Source organism: Erinaceus europaeus, chromosome 5 (assembly GCF_950295315.1).
Source record: "Erinaceus europaeus chromosome 5, mEriEur2.1, whole genome shotgun sequence".
Classification (NCBI taxonomy): Eukaryota; Metazoa; Chordata; class Mammalia; order Eulipotyphla; family Erinaceidae; genus Erinaceus; species Erinaceus europaeus.
Genome location: NC_080166.1, coordinates 107062025 through 107075854, shown reverse-complemented (window position 1 = coordinate 107075854; position 13830 = coordinate 107062025). Strand labels below are relative to the sequence as shown.

The 13830-nt window shown below is 38.6% G+C and overlaps 1 long non-coding RNA gene across 1 annotated transcript; it reads right to left on the bottom strand.

Annotated features, from left to right (window-relative positions):
* Nucleotides 1–11338: 11338 nt before the first annotated feature.
* LOC132538720 (uncharacterized) lies at nucleotides 11339–13093 on the bottom strand. The gene is made up of 3 exons (XR_009550076.1): nucleotides 12834–13093; nucleotides 12530–12589; nucleotides 11339–11447 (listed from the first exon to the last, which is right to left on the bottom strand). It is a non-coding gene; the product is annotated as an uncharacterized LOC132538720 (long non-coding RNA).
* Nucleotides 13094–13830: the final 737 nt, after the last annotated feature.

Sequence of the window (13830 nt, the reverse complement as noted above, 5' to 3'; positions counted from 1 at the left end):
GTAACCAGCAGTTATGTGACCTTGAATAATTCCTGAGTCTCCACAATCTCAAATCTCTTATATATTAACTGAAAATTCCAGTACATGTATGTGTGCACACACATACAACACACACACACACACAAACACACACACTGTCTCTTTTTAGGAACTGTTGTCAATACTCCATAAAGTGAGCAAAATCATTCAGTCATCTGAAGGAGTTAAGAACAGTGACTGAGCTTTCCTCTAGAAAGGACTGAATTCCTGGCACCAGGTGGTGGAGCTCTCAGTTGGATACAAGTTACAGTGCACAAGGACCCAACTTCAAGTCCTTGCTCCCCATGTGAGGGGGGAGGATTTTCACAAATGGTGAAGCAATACTGCAGATGTTTTAACTTCTACCTCCTCTTTCTATCTCCACCTTTCATTTCAGTTTCTATTTCTATCCAATAAATGAATAAATAAATAAATAAATAACATAAATAGGACATCTGTCTCAGTGTCATAACTTAAAACCCCCACCTAGTGTCCTACTACACATTTCAGACAACCATATGAGTAGATTCCTCAAATACATATACATACATATGTATATACATATACATATACATACATATACATATATATACTTATGACCATAAATATGAATTATTGATAACAATAACAACCTCAAAATGCATTATCCGTAGTATTTAAAATAGCCTAGGACCATATAAATAGGCACATAAGGAACCAATATGACAAATTAAATTAAAATGATAAGAATCAAGTTAGTTTCATTCCATTTATCTTTTTTTTTTTAATGATTACCGCCTATAGCACTATGAAGAAACACATTTCCAGGGATGGATGATGGCACACCTGGTTAAACACACATGTTACATTGTTCAAGGATCTAGGTTCAAGCACCCTGTCCCCACCTTTTCCTCAAGTAGGGGGAAATCTTCACAAGTGGTGAAGCAGTGCTACAGGTGTCTGTTTCTCTCCCTACCTATCTTCCCTTTCCTCTCAATTTCTGGTTGTCTCTATCAAATAAAATTTTAAAGGAGATAATAAAATATATTTAAAAAAACAGAAATTCCCTATATACTAAACTCTTAGTAGCATTATGATAGCTTTATGTTTCTATTTTCTATACTATTCACTGTATCATTTCTTTGATAGTGTTTAATATTATCATTTTAACATCTACATTTTACATGACAACACCAAATACTTGATTTACAAATATTCAATGAGATAATTATTTTAAAAATATATGTTGGGGGTATACTGACAGTGCATTCAATTTTTTTCAAGGTAATTCATAAGAAAATAAAATTATGTGAATTGAAGTAGGAAAAGAATGTTTCTAAGGAATACTATTAATCAGAATTTCCAGCTGAAATATTTACAATATTTAATGGCAAAATTTCCAAGATCTATAACCCTTCCTCATATGTTCATATTATGCCATAATAACAATCTACTACTTCCAGCATTGCTTACTGTAGGGGTCTCCTTTTGATAATTTGTATAACAGTGGCAGATTCTACCACATCAGTAAAAGCAGATGGTAATTACAAAACAAATGAAACAGATTGTTACTACACATCATGCAGTTTACAAATATCTGTTATTTTTCATGGAATTAATCATCTAATGACTCAGATGAAGCACATTCACATTGGTAATCAGATATCTGGATTAACATTTTGGAACACAGAGAGTCACAGAGTTGGAAATACTTGACTAATAAGGTATGGGCATTTCAACTGTACCAGATAAGAATATCTGCCATGAGTGAATTACCATCTGGTACTGGTAAGAGAAAAACCTTGAGTAGAATAACCATTACACATTTTTAAAAAATAAGCAAGGAGTGGTGGTGTGAATGGTGTTAATATACGTTCCTAGTAACTTATAGTCTTATAAATCACTAATTAATATGAGAGGAGAAAATAGATTGAATGCCTCGAATTTTTTTAATGCATGGATCCCAGTTCTAAGTATATATTCTTTCAATCTAAGCACTTAATGTCTCAAATCGGTAACCTGATTGAATTTCAACAGTGGGCTTAAATTGTTAATACAATTCTAATATTGACCTTTCCTTAAAAAAATGTAAATCACTTATAATCTTTGAGCAGATAGAAATGGGGTTATGGAGGTGAGAAAACAGAAGGGTTGAGTCTGTAATTCTTATGTCTAGTTATCCTAATAGTTCAATTTATAAAATACAAGTATTATGTCATCTACTAGACAAAATAATGCACACGTATTTTTAATTTTTGTCATAATCATTATACATATTTTTTAAAAGTATTGGGAGGCAAATGGATTATAATGTACAGTTGTTGACAAATATGTTCAATCTCTCATTTTCGAATGATAGATGATAACAGAATTACTCCAAACATAGGTCCTTTTCCACCATTAAACACTATGTAATCTTTAAAGATTTAGTATCAAGCAACTTACCATTTTCTTATGTTTTATTATTAAAGTTAATGATATAAAATGCTTATGATGTAGACATAATGTTAAAATTAAATTCTTTATATCCTGTGATCATTCTATAAGGCTGAACATAATGTGAATTAATGCATTTTCAAAACAAAATTTTATAGATTTGGTAAATAAATATATGTGCTATGTCAGAAAAAGCACCTTTGTACAAAGTTATACAGTTCCTTATATCACATTCACTGATTATCTTTTAATAGCTCTGTTCTTTTTTCTGCAATGTTATTAGTGAGTAAGAAATAAACAAAGGGCGGGGTATAATTTAGTGGAACATATGTCTGTTTTTTGATACAAATGAGACAGTTTCAAACCACTAGGATCAGCCCCTGTTCCTATTTCTATGTGCAATTGTATATTACCACATTTAGCTATGTATAAAAATAAAAATAAAAACTAGAACATCTAATTTTTGCTTTCTAGGTACACTTTCTCAGTCTATTTGTTTTAAGCTTCATAATAATACCATCGTGTTTGATGTTTAGTATTCCCCAAATCTATCAGCAAGTTTAACCAAAGAGAATTGATGTTTTCTCAAATGATAATGTTTTAAATATAATTCAAGCAAATTGACATCTGGATCCTAGTTTGCAGAATATCAATGATCTACAATTATTGATTTGGTAATTTTAGTAAAAGTCTAGTATTTTAATTATTGCAAAAGATCACATATTTTTTTTTATTTTCCCTTTTGTTGCCCTTTTTTATTGTTGTAGTTATTCTTGTTGCTGTTGATGCCATCGTTGCTGGATAGGACAAAGAGAAATGGAGAGAGATGGGGAAGACAGAGTGGAAGAGAAAGATAGACAACTGCAGACCTGCTTCACAGCCTATGAAGTGACACCCCTGCAGGTGAGGAGCTGGGGCTCCAACCAGGATCCTTAAGCAGTTCCTTGCACTTCCTTGCGCTTGGCACCACGTGTGCTTAACTTGCTGCGCCACTGCCTGGCTCCCAACATATCTTAATTAGTTTTCTTTATTTTAACATTTGCAAAAATTCTTTTTTATTAGAGGAAGTCTTTCAGAATTTAGCAAAATTACTGCTCTTTCAATACTTCTTTGGGAATACACTAGCATTTAAAATTAAGCAAACAAAGCCTACCTTCAAATAAGTGATCACTGCCTTCTGAAACATGATTATTAGTTTCAAAGCTCTATATTTCAGGAGGGATTGTATTTCAGTCTTCAAAGTTTTCACCTCACTACTGTGGAAATAACTTGACTGGAAGAGCATTACATTTTCATGTCTGAGGTTCCCAGTTTTATCCCCATCCCCAGCAATAACTGTACTCATGTAGTGTTCTGTTTTTTTTTCTCTCCATTCAAAAAAAGAAAGAAGAGTAGAAAAATGGGGGGGGGGTAAAAAATATATACTAATTAAGACAGAGAAGTAACATCACTGTGTTGGGTACCCCCTGGGTTCTTCTCAGGCTGATCACAATAGCGACTGGTTTCAATGAAAAACAGTTTAATAGTGTTGTGCACAAGGTAGTTTCCACTATTATACAGGTCTATAATCTGCAACAAAAAGATGGGATACAAATTCCTGGTTGGGGATGCAGATTCTGATGTCCCAAGGAGAAATGTAGAGCAAAGGTCGGGGAAATCATATTTATGTTTTCAATAGTGTTGAGAAAATAGTAGAAAATATTTAACCTTGTCAGAAAAATAACAAATACTGATACATGGCAGAACAATTAGCAAAATGTTTTTTTTGACCAATGACATATATTTTGTACACAGAGAAATATTTATCAAGACTAGTAACACATGGCTTTTCACAGACTTAACTTTAAAAGTCCTACTATTAAGAATGGGCTTAAGGATTCCGGTTCGAGCCCCAGGTCCGAGCCCCCGGCTCTCCACCTGCAAATGGGGTCAGTTCACAGGTGGTGAAGCAGGACTGCAGGTGTCTTTCTTTCCCCCTCTCTGTCTTCCCCTCCTCTCTCCATTCTGTCTGTCCTATCCAACAATGATAACAATGACAACAACAACAATAATAGCTACAACAACAATAAAACAACAAGGGCAATTGTTGTTAAAATTCGGGGGCTCTAGCTGGGCGGGCTAGCTTCATGGGCGGGTAACAGAGACGCGGAGACAACGGCTGGGCAGGGAAGCTGTATTTCTTTATTCAAGAACAATGATTCATAAACTAAGACAAACTATTCACCAAACAGAACTCTGCTGTCTCTTTGCCGCAGCGCAAGCACTCTCTCTTACTCTCGAACTCTGGAACCCCTCTCGCTCTCGCACTCTGGCAGGGTTCCTTCGGGGCGAGGCCAAGCAGGCCCGCGAAACTAACTGGACTGATCCAATTCTCTTGGCGGGGGAGAACTAGAACCCAATGTAAAGCATACAACAATTCCCCCTTTTCTTTTTAACTAAATGACTACAGTATCAAGGGTGTGGGGTGAACAGAAACATATATCATACAGGCATTTTTCAAAAAGAAACTGACACAAACATGGAGAAACATGTAAGCAAGTAACATAGCAACAACGTCTTTTAACCTTTTGTTACACCCATTGAAGATGGAGTCAGGAAAGGAAACCTCAGGCATGAGAATAATTAGCATAGCCATTGTGCGATCTACCATTTCTAATAGAGAAGGTAATGGAGAGTTTTACACATCAACAAGTCTATTTAACCTTTTGTTTAGACCAACTTAGTTAAAATATATTGATTAACTAATTTTTACCTCAGACTTTAAATGTAAGTTAATTTTATCTTTATGAGAATTACGTTGAAAACCTTTTTCATTTAACTTTGACTAGTAAGAATTTAGCCTTAAAGTTACTGTTTACCAAACTTTAAACATACACATAAACATGGTCATTAATACACTAGGAGAGAAACCTTTGTTACGAAGACATGTCATTTTAAACACAAATTTAGGTATGTACTGTCTTAGTTGTTGGGGGGTGGTTCACCATCCGGAGGTGGCTTCCCGCGCAGCTTCACTTCTAGGAATTGCAGGTTGCGATCTCTGCACAAATCTCTGCGTACTCCAGCTTGTCTGCCTTTAGACTGGACCGGCGACTGGAGATCTCGTGTGCCCAGTTTCGGCAGGGAGCCCGGAGATCCGGGAGGTCCGGGATCATTCCAGAATTCATAGTAAGAGGGCAGGCGGGCCAGTTTTGTAGAAGGCGTGGGCCTATGTGCCCAGGGGTGGTGGCCATGATAGGCCGCCGCGGCCCTGCCCCATGGCCCTGCCATGTCTGCTGCCCTGCTCGCAGTGGCTGAGCAGCATGGAGGGATCATGCGTCCAGTGCCCTGCGCCACGCGATGGAGAGCCGGCTCCTGTGGGCTGGCCTGCATGCTGGCATCGGGCTCCTGCGTGGTGGAATCGGGCTCCAGAGGGTTGGCATCAGGCTCCAGCGTTTTGGCATCGGGCTCCTGTGTGCTGGCGTCAGCCTCCTGCGTGTTGGCCTCGGGCTCTTGGGGCTCTTGTGTGCTGGCGTCGGCCTCTTGCGGGCTGCGGGGCTGTGGGCGCAGTGCGCGGGGTTGTCTGGGTGCAGCCGGCTGGCTGGCTGTTTAACCAGGTGGAAACAGCAGCTCCGTGCCTTGCTTCCTGCCCACTGGCTATTCCCGCTGGCTGTTCTGAGTTCGCCCGAGCGAGTGGAAACCACAGAGTGGTCCAGAGATAAATGTTCCAGAAACAGCAAAACAGTCTCATGAAGAAAGAGCAGAGGACTTTGGAGATCTCTTCACAAGCAGAAGAGAAGGCCATAGTACATAGGCAGCCAAATTGTCTTTACTTATCTGAGAGATGCACAGGTCAGGTCCACGTGGGCGCCATTTGTTGTTAAAATTTGGCGGCTCTCGCTGGGCGGGTAGCTTCACGGGCAGGTAACAGAGATGCAGAGACAACGGCTGGGCAGGGAAGCTGTATTTCTTTATTCAGGAACAACGATTCATAAACTAAACCAAACTAATCACCAAACAGAACTCTGCTGTCTCTTTGCGGCGGCGCAAGCACTCTCCCTTACTCCATACTCAGGAACCCTCTCTAACTCTCGAACTCTGGAACTCTCTCTTACTCTGCCACTCTCCAACTCTGGAACTCTTGAACTCTGGAACTCTGGCCCTCTCTCCAATTCTAGAACTCTGGCACTTCTCTCCAACTCTCGAACTCAGGAACCCCCAAACTCTGAAACTCTTCAACTCTGGAACTCTGGCGGGGTTCCTTGGGGCGGGGCCAAGCGGGCCGCGAAACTAACTGGACTGATCCAATTCTCTCGGCGGGGGAGAACTACCCAATGTAAAGCATACAACAGGCAATAAAAGGGAAAATAAATAATAATTTAAAAAAAGAATGGGGCCTGCAGGGGGCCTTGATGAGGCTTGACATGGCCTCACAGAACCCTGTTTCAGGCTGTGTGGTGGCACACCTGGTTAGTGCACATATTACAATGGGCAAGGACCTCGGTTCAAACTCCCAGTCCCCACCTGCAGGGGGGGAATCTCTGAAAGTGGTGAAGCAGGGCTGCAGGTGTCTCTCTGTCTCTCCCTCTTTGTCTCTCCCATCCCCTCTCGATTTCTAGCTGTTTCTAGCCAATAGAGAAAATATAGAAGGTCGGAGGTCTGGCTTCTGTAATTGCTTCCCTAATGAACAAGGGCATTGACAGCCAGACCTTCTACCTTCTGCATCCCACAATGACTTGGGTCCATACTCCCAGAGGGCTAAAGAATAGGAAAGCTGTCAGGGGAGTGGATGGGATACCGAGTTCTGGTGGTGGGAACTGTGTGGAGTTGTACCCCTCTTATTCTATGCTTTTGTCAGTGTTTCCTTTTTATAAATAAAATGAAAAGAAAAAAGAAAAAAAAAGACTAAGATTAAAAAAAAAGAAAGAAAAAGAAACAGGCTGGGGGTATGGACTGACCTGTCAACACCTATGTCCTACAGAAAAGCAATTACAGAAGCCAGACCTCCCACCTTCTGCACCCCATAAAGATCTTTGTTCCATAGTACCACAGGGATAAAAAATTGGACAGCTTCCAATGGAAAGGACGGGATATGTAACTCCGGTGGTGGGAACTGTATGAATTGTGCCCCTCTTATCCCACAATCTTGCTGATCATTATTAAATCACTAATTAAAAAACAAAACAAAACAAAAACACTGTCTGCAGTGCAGATTCCAGCCAGGAGTGGCTGCGGAGCAGTTCTGTGACCAACCACCCAAGCACCCTGAGCACAGGCAGCTATAGAAAGCGCCTAAGTGGGGAACCTGCAGACAAACAACCCCTCTTCAAGGGACATCTCCCCTCCCCTGTGGTCTGCTTGCTCTTCTTCTTCTAGCCTTTGCCCTTCTTCCGTAGCCAGTTAACAGCGTCAGGTTGAGCCTGATGTAAAGTTTCCAGACTTCCTTTGAATCTGAAGAGGTGGCAGTCGTTGACTATGTGGGTCATAGTCTGTCTGTAGCCGCAGGGGCAGTTCGGCTTGTCTCTGGCTCCCCAGCGATGGAACATAGCAGCGCACCGTGTTCGATAGCGATTGAGGAGGGCCCAATCATAACGTGCTAGGTCAAAGCTGGGTTGACGCTTGCAGGGGTCTGCTTGCTCTTCTTCTTCTTCTAGCGTTTGCCCTTCTTCCGTAGCCAGTCAACAGCATCAGGTTGAGCCTGATGTAAAGTTTCGAGACCTCTATATCAGAGCCACTCAGCACAGCCTGCTGTGCCTTCTTCCTGCTGGGGCTGCAGCTGCTGTCCAGCTCCAAACCCAGCTTCAACTGCGGCGGCCTGTGGGCAGTGGACCCACGGAACCTGCAGCGTGTTGGACGCAGCTGCGAGACCACCTTCCTGAGCCTGCTGGTGGACTTTGGGGCCCAACGCATGCGCACTGGGATCCCTCTGCCTGGAGGCCAGTGGCTGCAGGAAATTGGACCTGGTGCATTGCAGCTCTTCTGGGAGGCCTGAGGGGAGTGACTGCCTGGCTTTCCTGTGCTCTGGGCCCAGCCCCCTGGATGAGAGAACTCAGAAGTTAGAGTACAGAACCAGTCTGTGGAGGAGGTAGCTCAGTGGCTAGAGCGCAGGACTGGCAGTCCTGAGGGAAAGGGTTCGACCCTTGGTACCACCTGTACCAGAGCTCAGTGGGTCTCAGGTCTCTCTCAGAAATAAAATACTTCAGAGCCAAAAAAAAAAAGAGAGAGAGAGAGAGAGAGAGAGAGAGAAGAATGGAAAAGGAGATTTTTAACTCCACTGTAGGTGGGTAGGGATAGGGACACAGATTTTGGTGGTGGGAATGGTGTTAATCAACACTCCTAGTAACTTATAGTCTTATAAACCACTAATATGAGAGGAGGGAAATAAATTAAATAGCTCATTTTTTTAATGTGTGTACTGCATTTCTGAGTATATATTTTCCTTTAATCTAAGCACTTAATGTCTCAAATTGGTAAACTGATTGAATTTTAACAGTGGGCTTAAATTGTTAATACATTTTTAATAATGACTATTTTGAAATTTTAGATTATCTATAATCGTAGATCAGGGAGACCAAGCAACTGGTCTTGTCAGTATATAAGTTACAGTTGTTTGTAAATACCATTTAATGACATAAATCATGGCAAGGTTTTTATGGTACACTAAATCCTAACCACGGGATTTTCAAATTACATCAAGTTCCCAAATATCTTGGTTATAACAATAACTATCTATAGCCTTCTTAAACTCTTAAGACAGAAGAAACTTTCCACACTCTATAAAACCTACATTTCTCCAAGTCCTGCAACCTCTGGAGGCTTTGCCTATTTTCCTCCGAGCTTCTCTTGATCCATACCATTTGACACTGCATCTGCGGATCTCAAGCAGATCAATGCAACCAGTACCACCTTGACATATTTCACTTCGGGTTGTGTCCAGAGAAGCCAGGTGTGGGATTTCAACCTTTCAGCCCCATTACTCTGCCACAAAGCTGCAGATGCTACCATGAAACCAATCTGACTTCCCTGGGCAGATGACCTCACTCGTGTCCTGGAACAGCCCTTTCCAGAGCTCTGCCCCACTAGGGAAAGATAGAAACAAGTTGGGGGTATAGATCAACCGGATAACACCCATGTCCAGGGGAGAAGCAATTACAGAGTCAGACCTTCCACTTTCCATATCCTATAATGATCCTGGGTCCATGTTCCCAGAGGGATAAGGAATAGGGAAACTTCAAGTGGAGGGGATGGGATATGGAACTCTGGTGATGGGAGTTGAGTGGAATTGTACCCCTCTTATCCTATGGTCTTTCGATCATTACTAAAAAAAAAAAAAAGAAATAAAAAATTTAAAGTTTTTGCATATGACAAAAATTAAGGGAAAGAAGAATACAGTTAGCTGTTTAACAAAAAAAAAAAGATAAGCTAAAATAAAAAGTATGTAGATTACATACCTTCTCCATTAAAACTATGTAAGTCAATTCAGTCTTTTGTTTTCTTCATCCAGATATAAAACCCCCTCTCATGAAATCGGTCTTTGACAAAGCCATATTTTGGGGTAGCAAAATTTTGCTTTTGTAAAAGGTTTTTTTTCTTACCTTGGCAAATTCAAGATTTCTTCTCTAAGAAAAATGTTAAAATTTATGAAATATTTAAAGAACTACTTGAAGCCTTCTTCAGGTTGACAGAATACCTCACAGTAATGAGGGTGCTATCTATCTCTCAGCCAAAAGTAAAGATATATACTATACTATGGATGTGAAGTTTGGTTATAGAGAAAGGGATCCATACCAGAAGTCTAAGAAACTCATAAACTTTTAATAAAGTTGTACTAGCAAAATAAGTATTCATCTTTGAGGAAGATGAAAGAGAAAATTAAAATTTTAAATCAAAATGTAGGGAAAAGGAATGTTATCTCTGAATTTTCTACAGTTAGGAAACTGACTTGTAAAGTAAATGCTAGCAATAGAAACAGAATTCTTTATCAAACTAAAAGCAACACAGATATGTATAATGTGTTATAATGAACTTGGCAGTCACTTTGAAAAAATGTAGGTTTTCATTGAAGAATATCCTCTCTTTTTACTATATTTATTTATTTATTGGATAGAAACAGTCAGAAATTGAGTGGGGGGGGGATAGAGAGGAAGAGAGACACCTGCATCCCTGCTTCACCACTCCTGAAACTTTCCCCCTTCGGGTGGGAAACAGGGGCTCAAACCTGGGCCCTTGCACATTGTAACGTGCACTCATCCAGGAGATCTACCACCCAGCCCCAAGAATGTTGTCTACCATTAAAATAATCATAGGTAGTTGTGTAGAAAAGAAAGGATGAGTGACTTGAAAGCAAATCTAATCAAAAAGTTTGAATATGATAGCATGTAATTCAGAATAAGTTTCAAAGACAAGAGAAGTGAAATCTAGTAGTTTAGGTAACACAATAATCTTCACATACTCAGAAGTTTTCCAGGAATAATCAAGCCTATTTATGAGATGGAAAGTTGGGCATGCTCAGTAAGCAAAAGTACATTGATCATACAGTGTATGTAAGAATGGTGGAAAAAACTTCATCAGGATAGATACAATAAGACTAGGTTGCTACTTCAAGTATTTTATTCCTTTTTCATGGAGTATAAGTTTGTGGGATCAGTTACTTGAATACTAAGTCTTATATTACCTGTCAAGGGAAAACTAGAACTTTCAAGATGAGAAACCTAAAATGAGTCATTTCCATTTATCCCCTACATGAACACTTTTGCAAAAATTCCAAGTTTCTTTTGCAGCAGTGATAATAATTTAAAATTCCTTTGGTCAGAAAGTAATTCAACTTTCATTTTAATGGGCTGAAGAAAGTGCGTTTGAATCAAAGCAGGAAATAATGACTCAGTCTTTTTTGATTTAAACTAAGATAGAATGCCTTAATATTTGCAACAGTTCCAAAATGAATGATGTTTTTATCACATAATAAGTTCTTCATTCCTGGAAGTGCTTAAGCAGTATCAGATTCTCAGAGGTATACGTGACACATGGAGAACTGGCTGAAACAGAGAATGAAAAATAAGTTTAGCTTGACTCTAAAGCATGATTCATTGAGACTAGCTCACTAAAGGACTATTAAGGACTGTTGAACTGCAAGTCTATTATGTTCACAGTAAGAGCATCATAATAAATAATCAATAATGCTCTTTCAAAAGGAAAAAGTGAGTGATGGTAGGTGGTTCAATAGTAAAAGCCAGGACTTGAAAGCATATGGTCTGAATTCAGTCTCCAGTATGGCATGTGTCACAATTAAAGTCTGATGCTGATTCTTTATTTTTCATTCTTTCTCACAAATATATATATATATATGTGCATATATATATTAGAAAACTGAAATGGTCATTAGATACTTTTTTTTTTTTCACCAGAGCACTACTCAGCTCTGGCTTATGGTGGTGCAGGGGATTAACCCGGAACTTGAGGAAGCCTCAGGCATGAGAGTCTGTTTGCATAACCATTATGCTATCTACCCCCGCCCAGTCATAAGATTCTTAACTAAAATTCTATAGTTGAAATAAGAAAAATATTTTTGTAATCTAAAAATAAAATGTCAGTTCATGTAGAATATCAAATTATTCATAATATCACTGCTCATTAAATATTTTCACTTTAATTAAAACAACAAAGGCTGGCATAGCTACTATCAAAAAACTAATTGAACTTATTGATCCTTTAAATTTATCTATATAGTATACTGCAATATTGTCTTTGTTATATCAAGGTAAAACATATTAAAAATACAATGTTGTATTTTCTTTGGCACAATGATACACTTTAGCTAAACCTACAGTTTATTTAGCTAAGTGTATACGAATGGAAAGCATATAGAAATGGTTCCCTGCTGAAAAAAGTATACTTATCTATTGTCTCTCAAGAGACAGTCTTTTCCACTAAGGAAGTCCTTTCAGTATTTATTGTCTGAAGAGCACTATTATTAGCAAGTTTTTTTTTTTTGTTTTATTTTTTAATTTTCTCTAAAGAGCTCCATATTCCAAAAGAAATTAACTTTTTAAAAGAGGGAGTTAAACGTATTTTAAAACAGGGAACCATTTCTATATGCTTTAAATTCGGATACAGTAACCTCTTGGCAGTTTCTTCCAGGCTATTCTGTTAGTCTCAACACAGCACTGGTAAATTAATTCTGCAAACAGAAATTAAGTAGATTTTCGACCAAGATCCTCTGAAATAATATCCCAAGTTTACATGTACCTATTAGGAATGACATGAAATGAAATTTTTCTCTTTTGTCCTTACATCCTAGAGAATTTGATTGTTTAAGAAAATTGTGAAGGGAGGGTGCCAGGTAGTGGTACTCCCAATTAGGTACACATAGTCTATGTGCAAAGACCTTCACAAAGATCTGGGTTTGAGCCCCCAGTGCCCACCTGCAGAGAGGATACTTCATAAGCAGTGAAGCAGATGGCTGCCAAGATCAGTGGATTCCTACTGCAGACACTGAGCTCCAGTGACAACCCTAGAAAAATGAGAAAAAAGAAAGAAAGAAACAAACAAAGAAAGGAAGAGAGAAAAAGAAAATTGGAAAGAAAACTCATGTTATGTGTTGAATATAGTTCAGAATTATTGAAAAGAAACACTAATGTTTTTATGAACTTCTCATGATATTAATATGTTATGTAGGGGCAGAGGAGTGATTTTCTTGTTCTACACCAGGTCTTTCTAAGCTAAAAAAAAATCAAAGTCTAGATATATTTACAAGAAAAATTACATAGTTCAATATATATTTATATGTATATATATTACCTGTATATATGTGAAAGTCTAGCAAAAATTAGTAAATTAATAAAATTATTTAATATGTTTAAATAACTTCAGCTACAGACAAAGGTTATTTGGATGGGTGAAAACTCAGTCAGGAAAAATCACTGAAAGATGTAGCTAGAAGTGTGTAATCACTATGTAGATTGAGATGTAACCATCTCCTCTGATAAGAGTTAACAATATTAGGTCGTCTAGTCTGTCATACAGCAAGACAAACTTAAAAAGGGAGACTAAAAGGCAACCTCTACCCAGTCTTCAGAAATCTTCCTATAAAGTAAATCCTAAACCAAAAATACTTACCATAATATCAGTTTATTTTACACTTCTACAATGGCATATAGACTACTATTGATGTCATAATATGAAAGATTTATTGTAGAACACTATAGTGTGAACCAAAATTATAAAACAGACCTTATAGATAGACTATTTAAAGCAATTTTTTTTATTATGGCAGTACCTATGTATAACCATCATTAATTCTCAGACTAATCCTAGGAGGTTAATAGCATTATTAGATTGAATATGCTGGTAAAGAAAAAAGCAGAATTCATATATATACATACACACACACACACACACATAACTTTATTGTGTAACTGA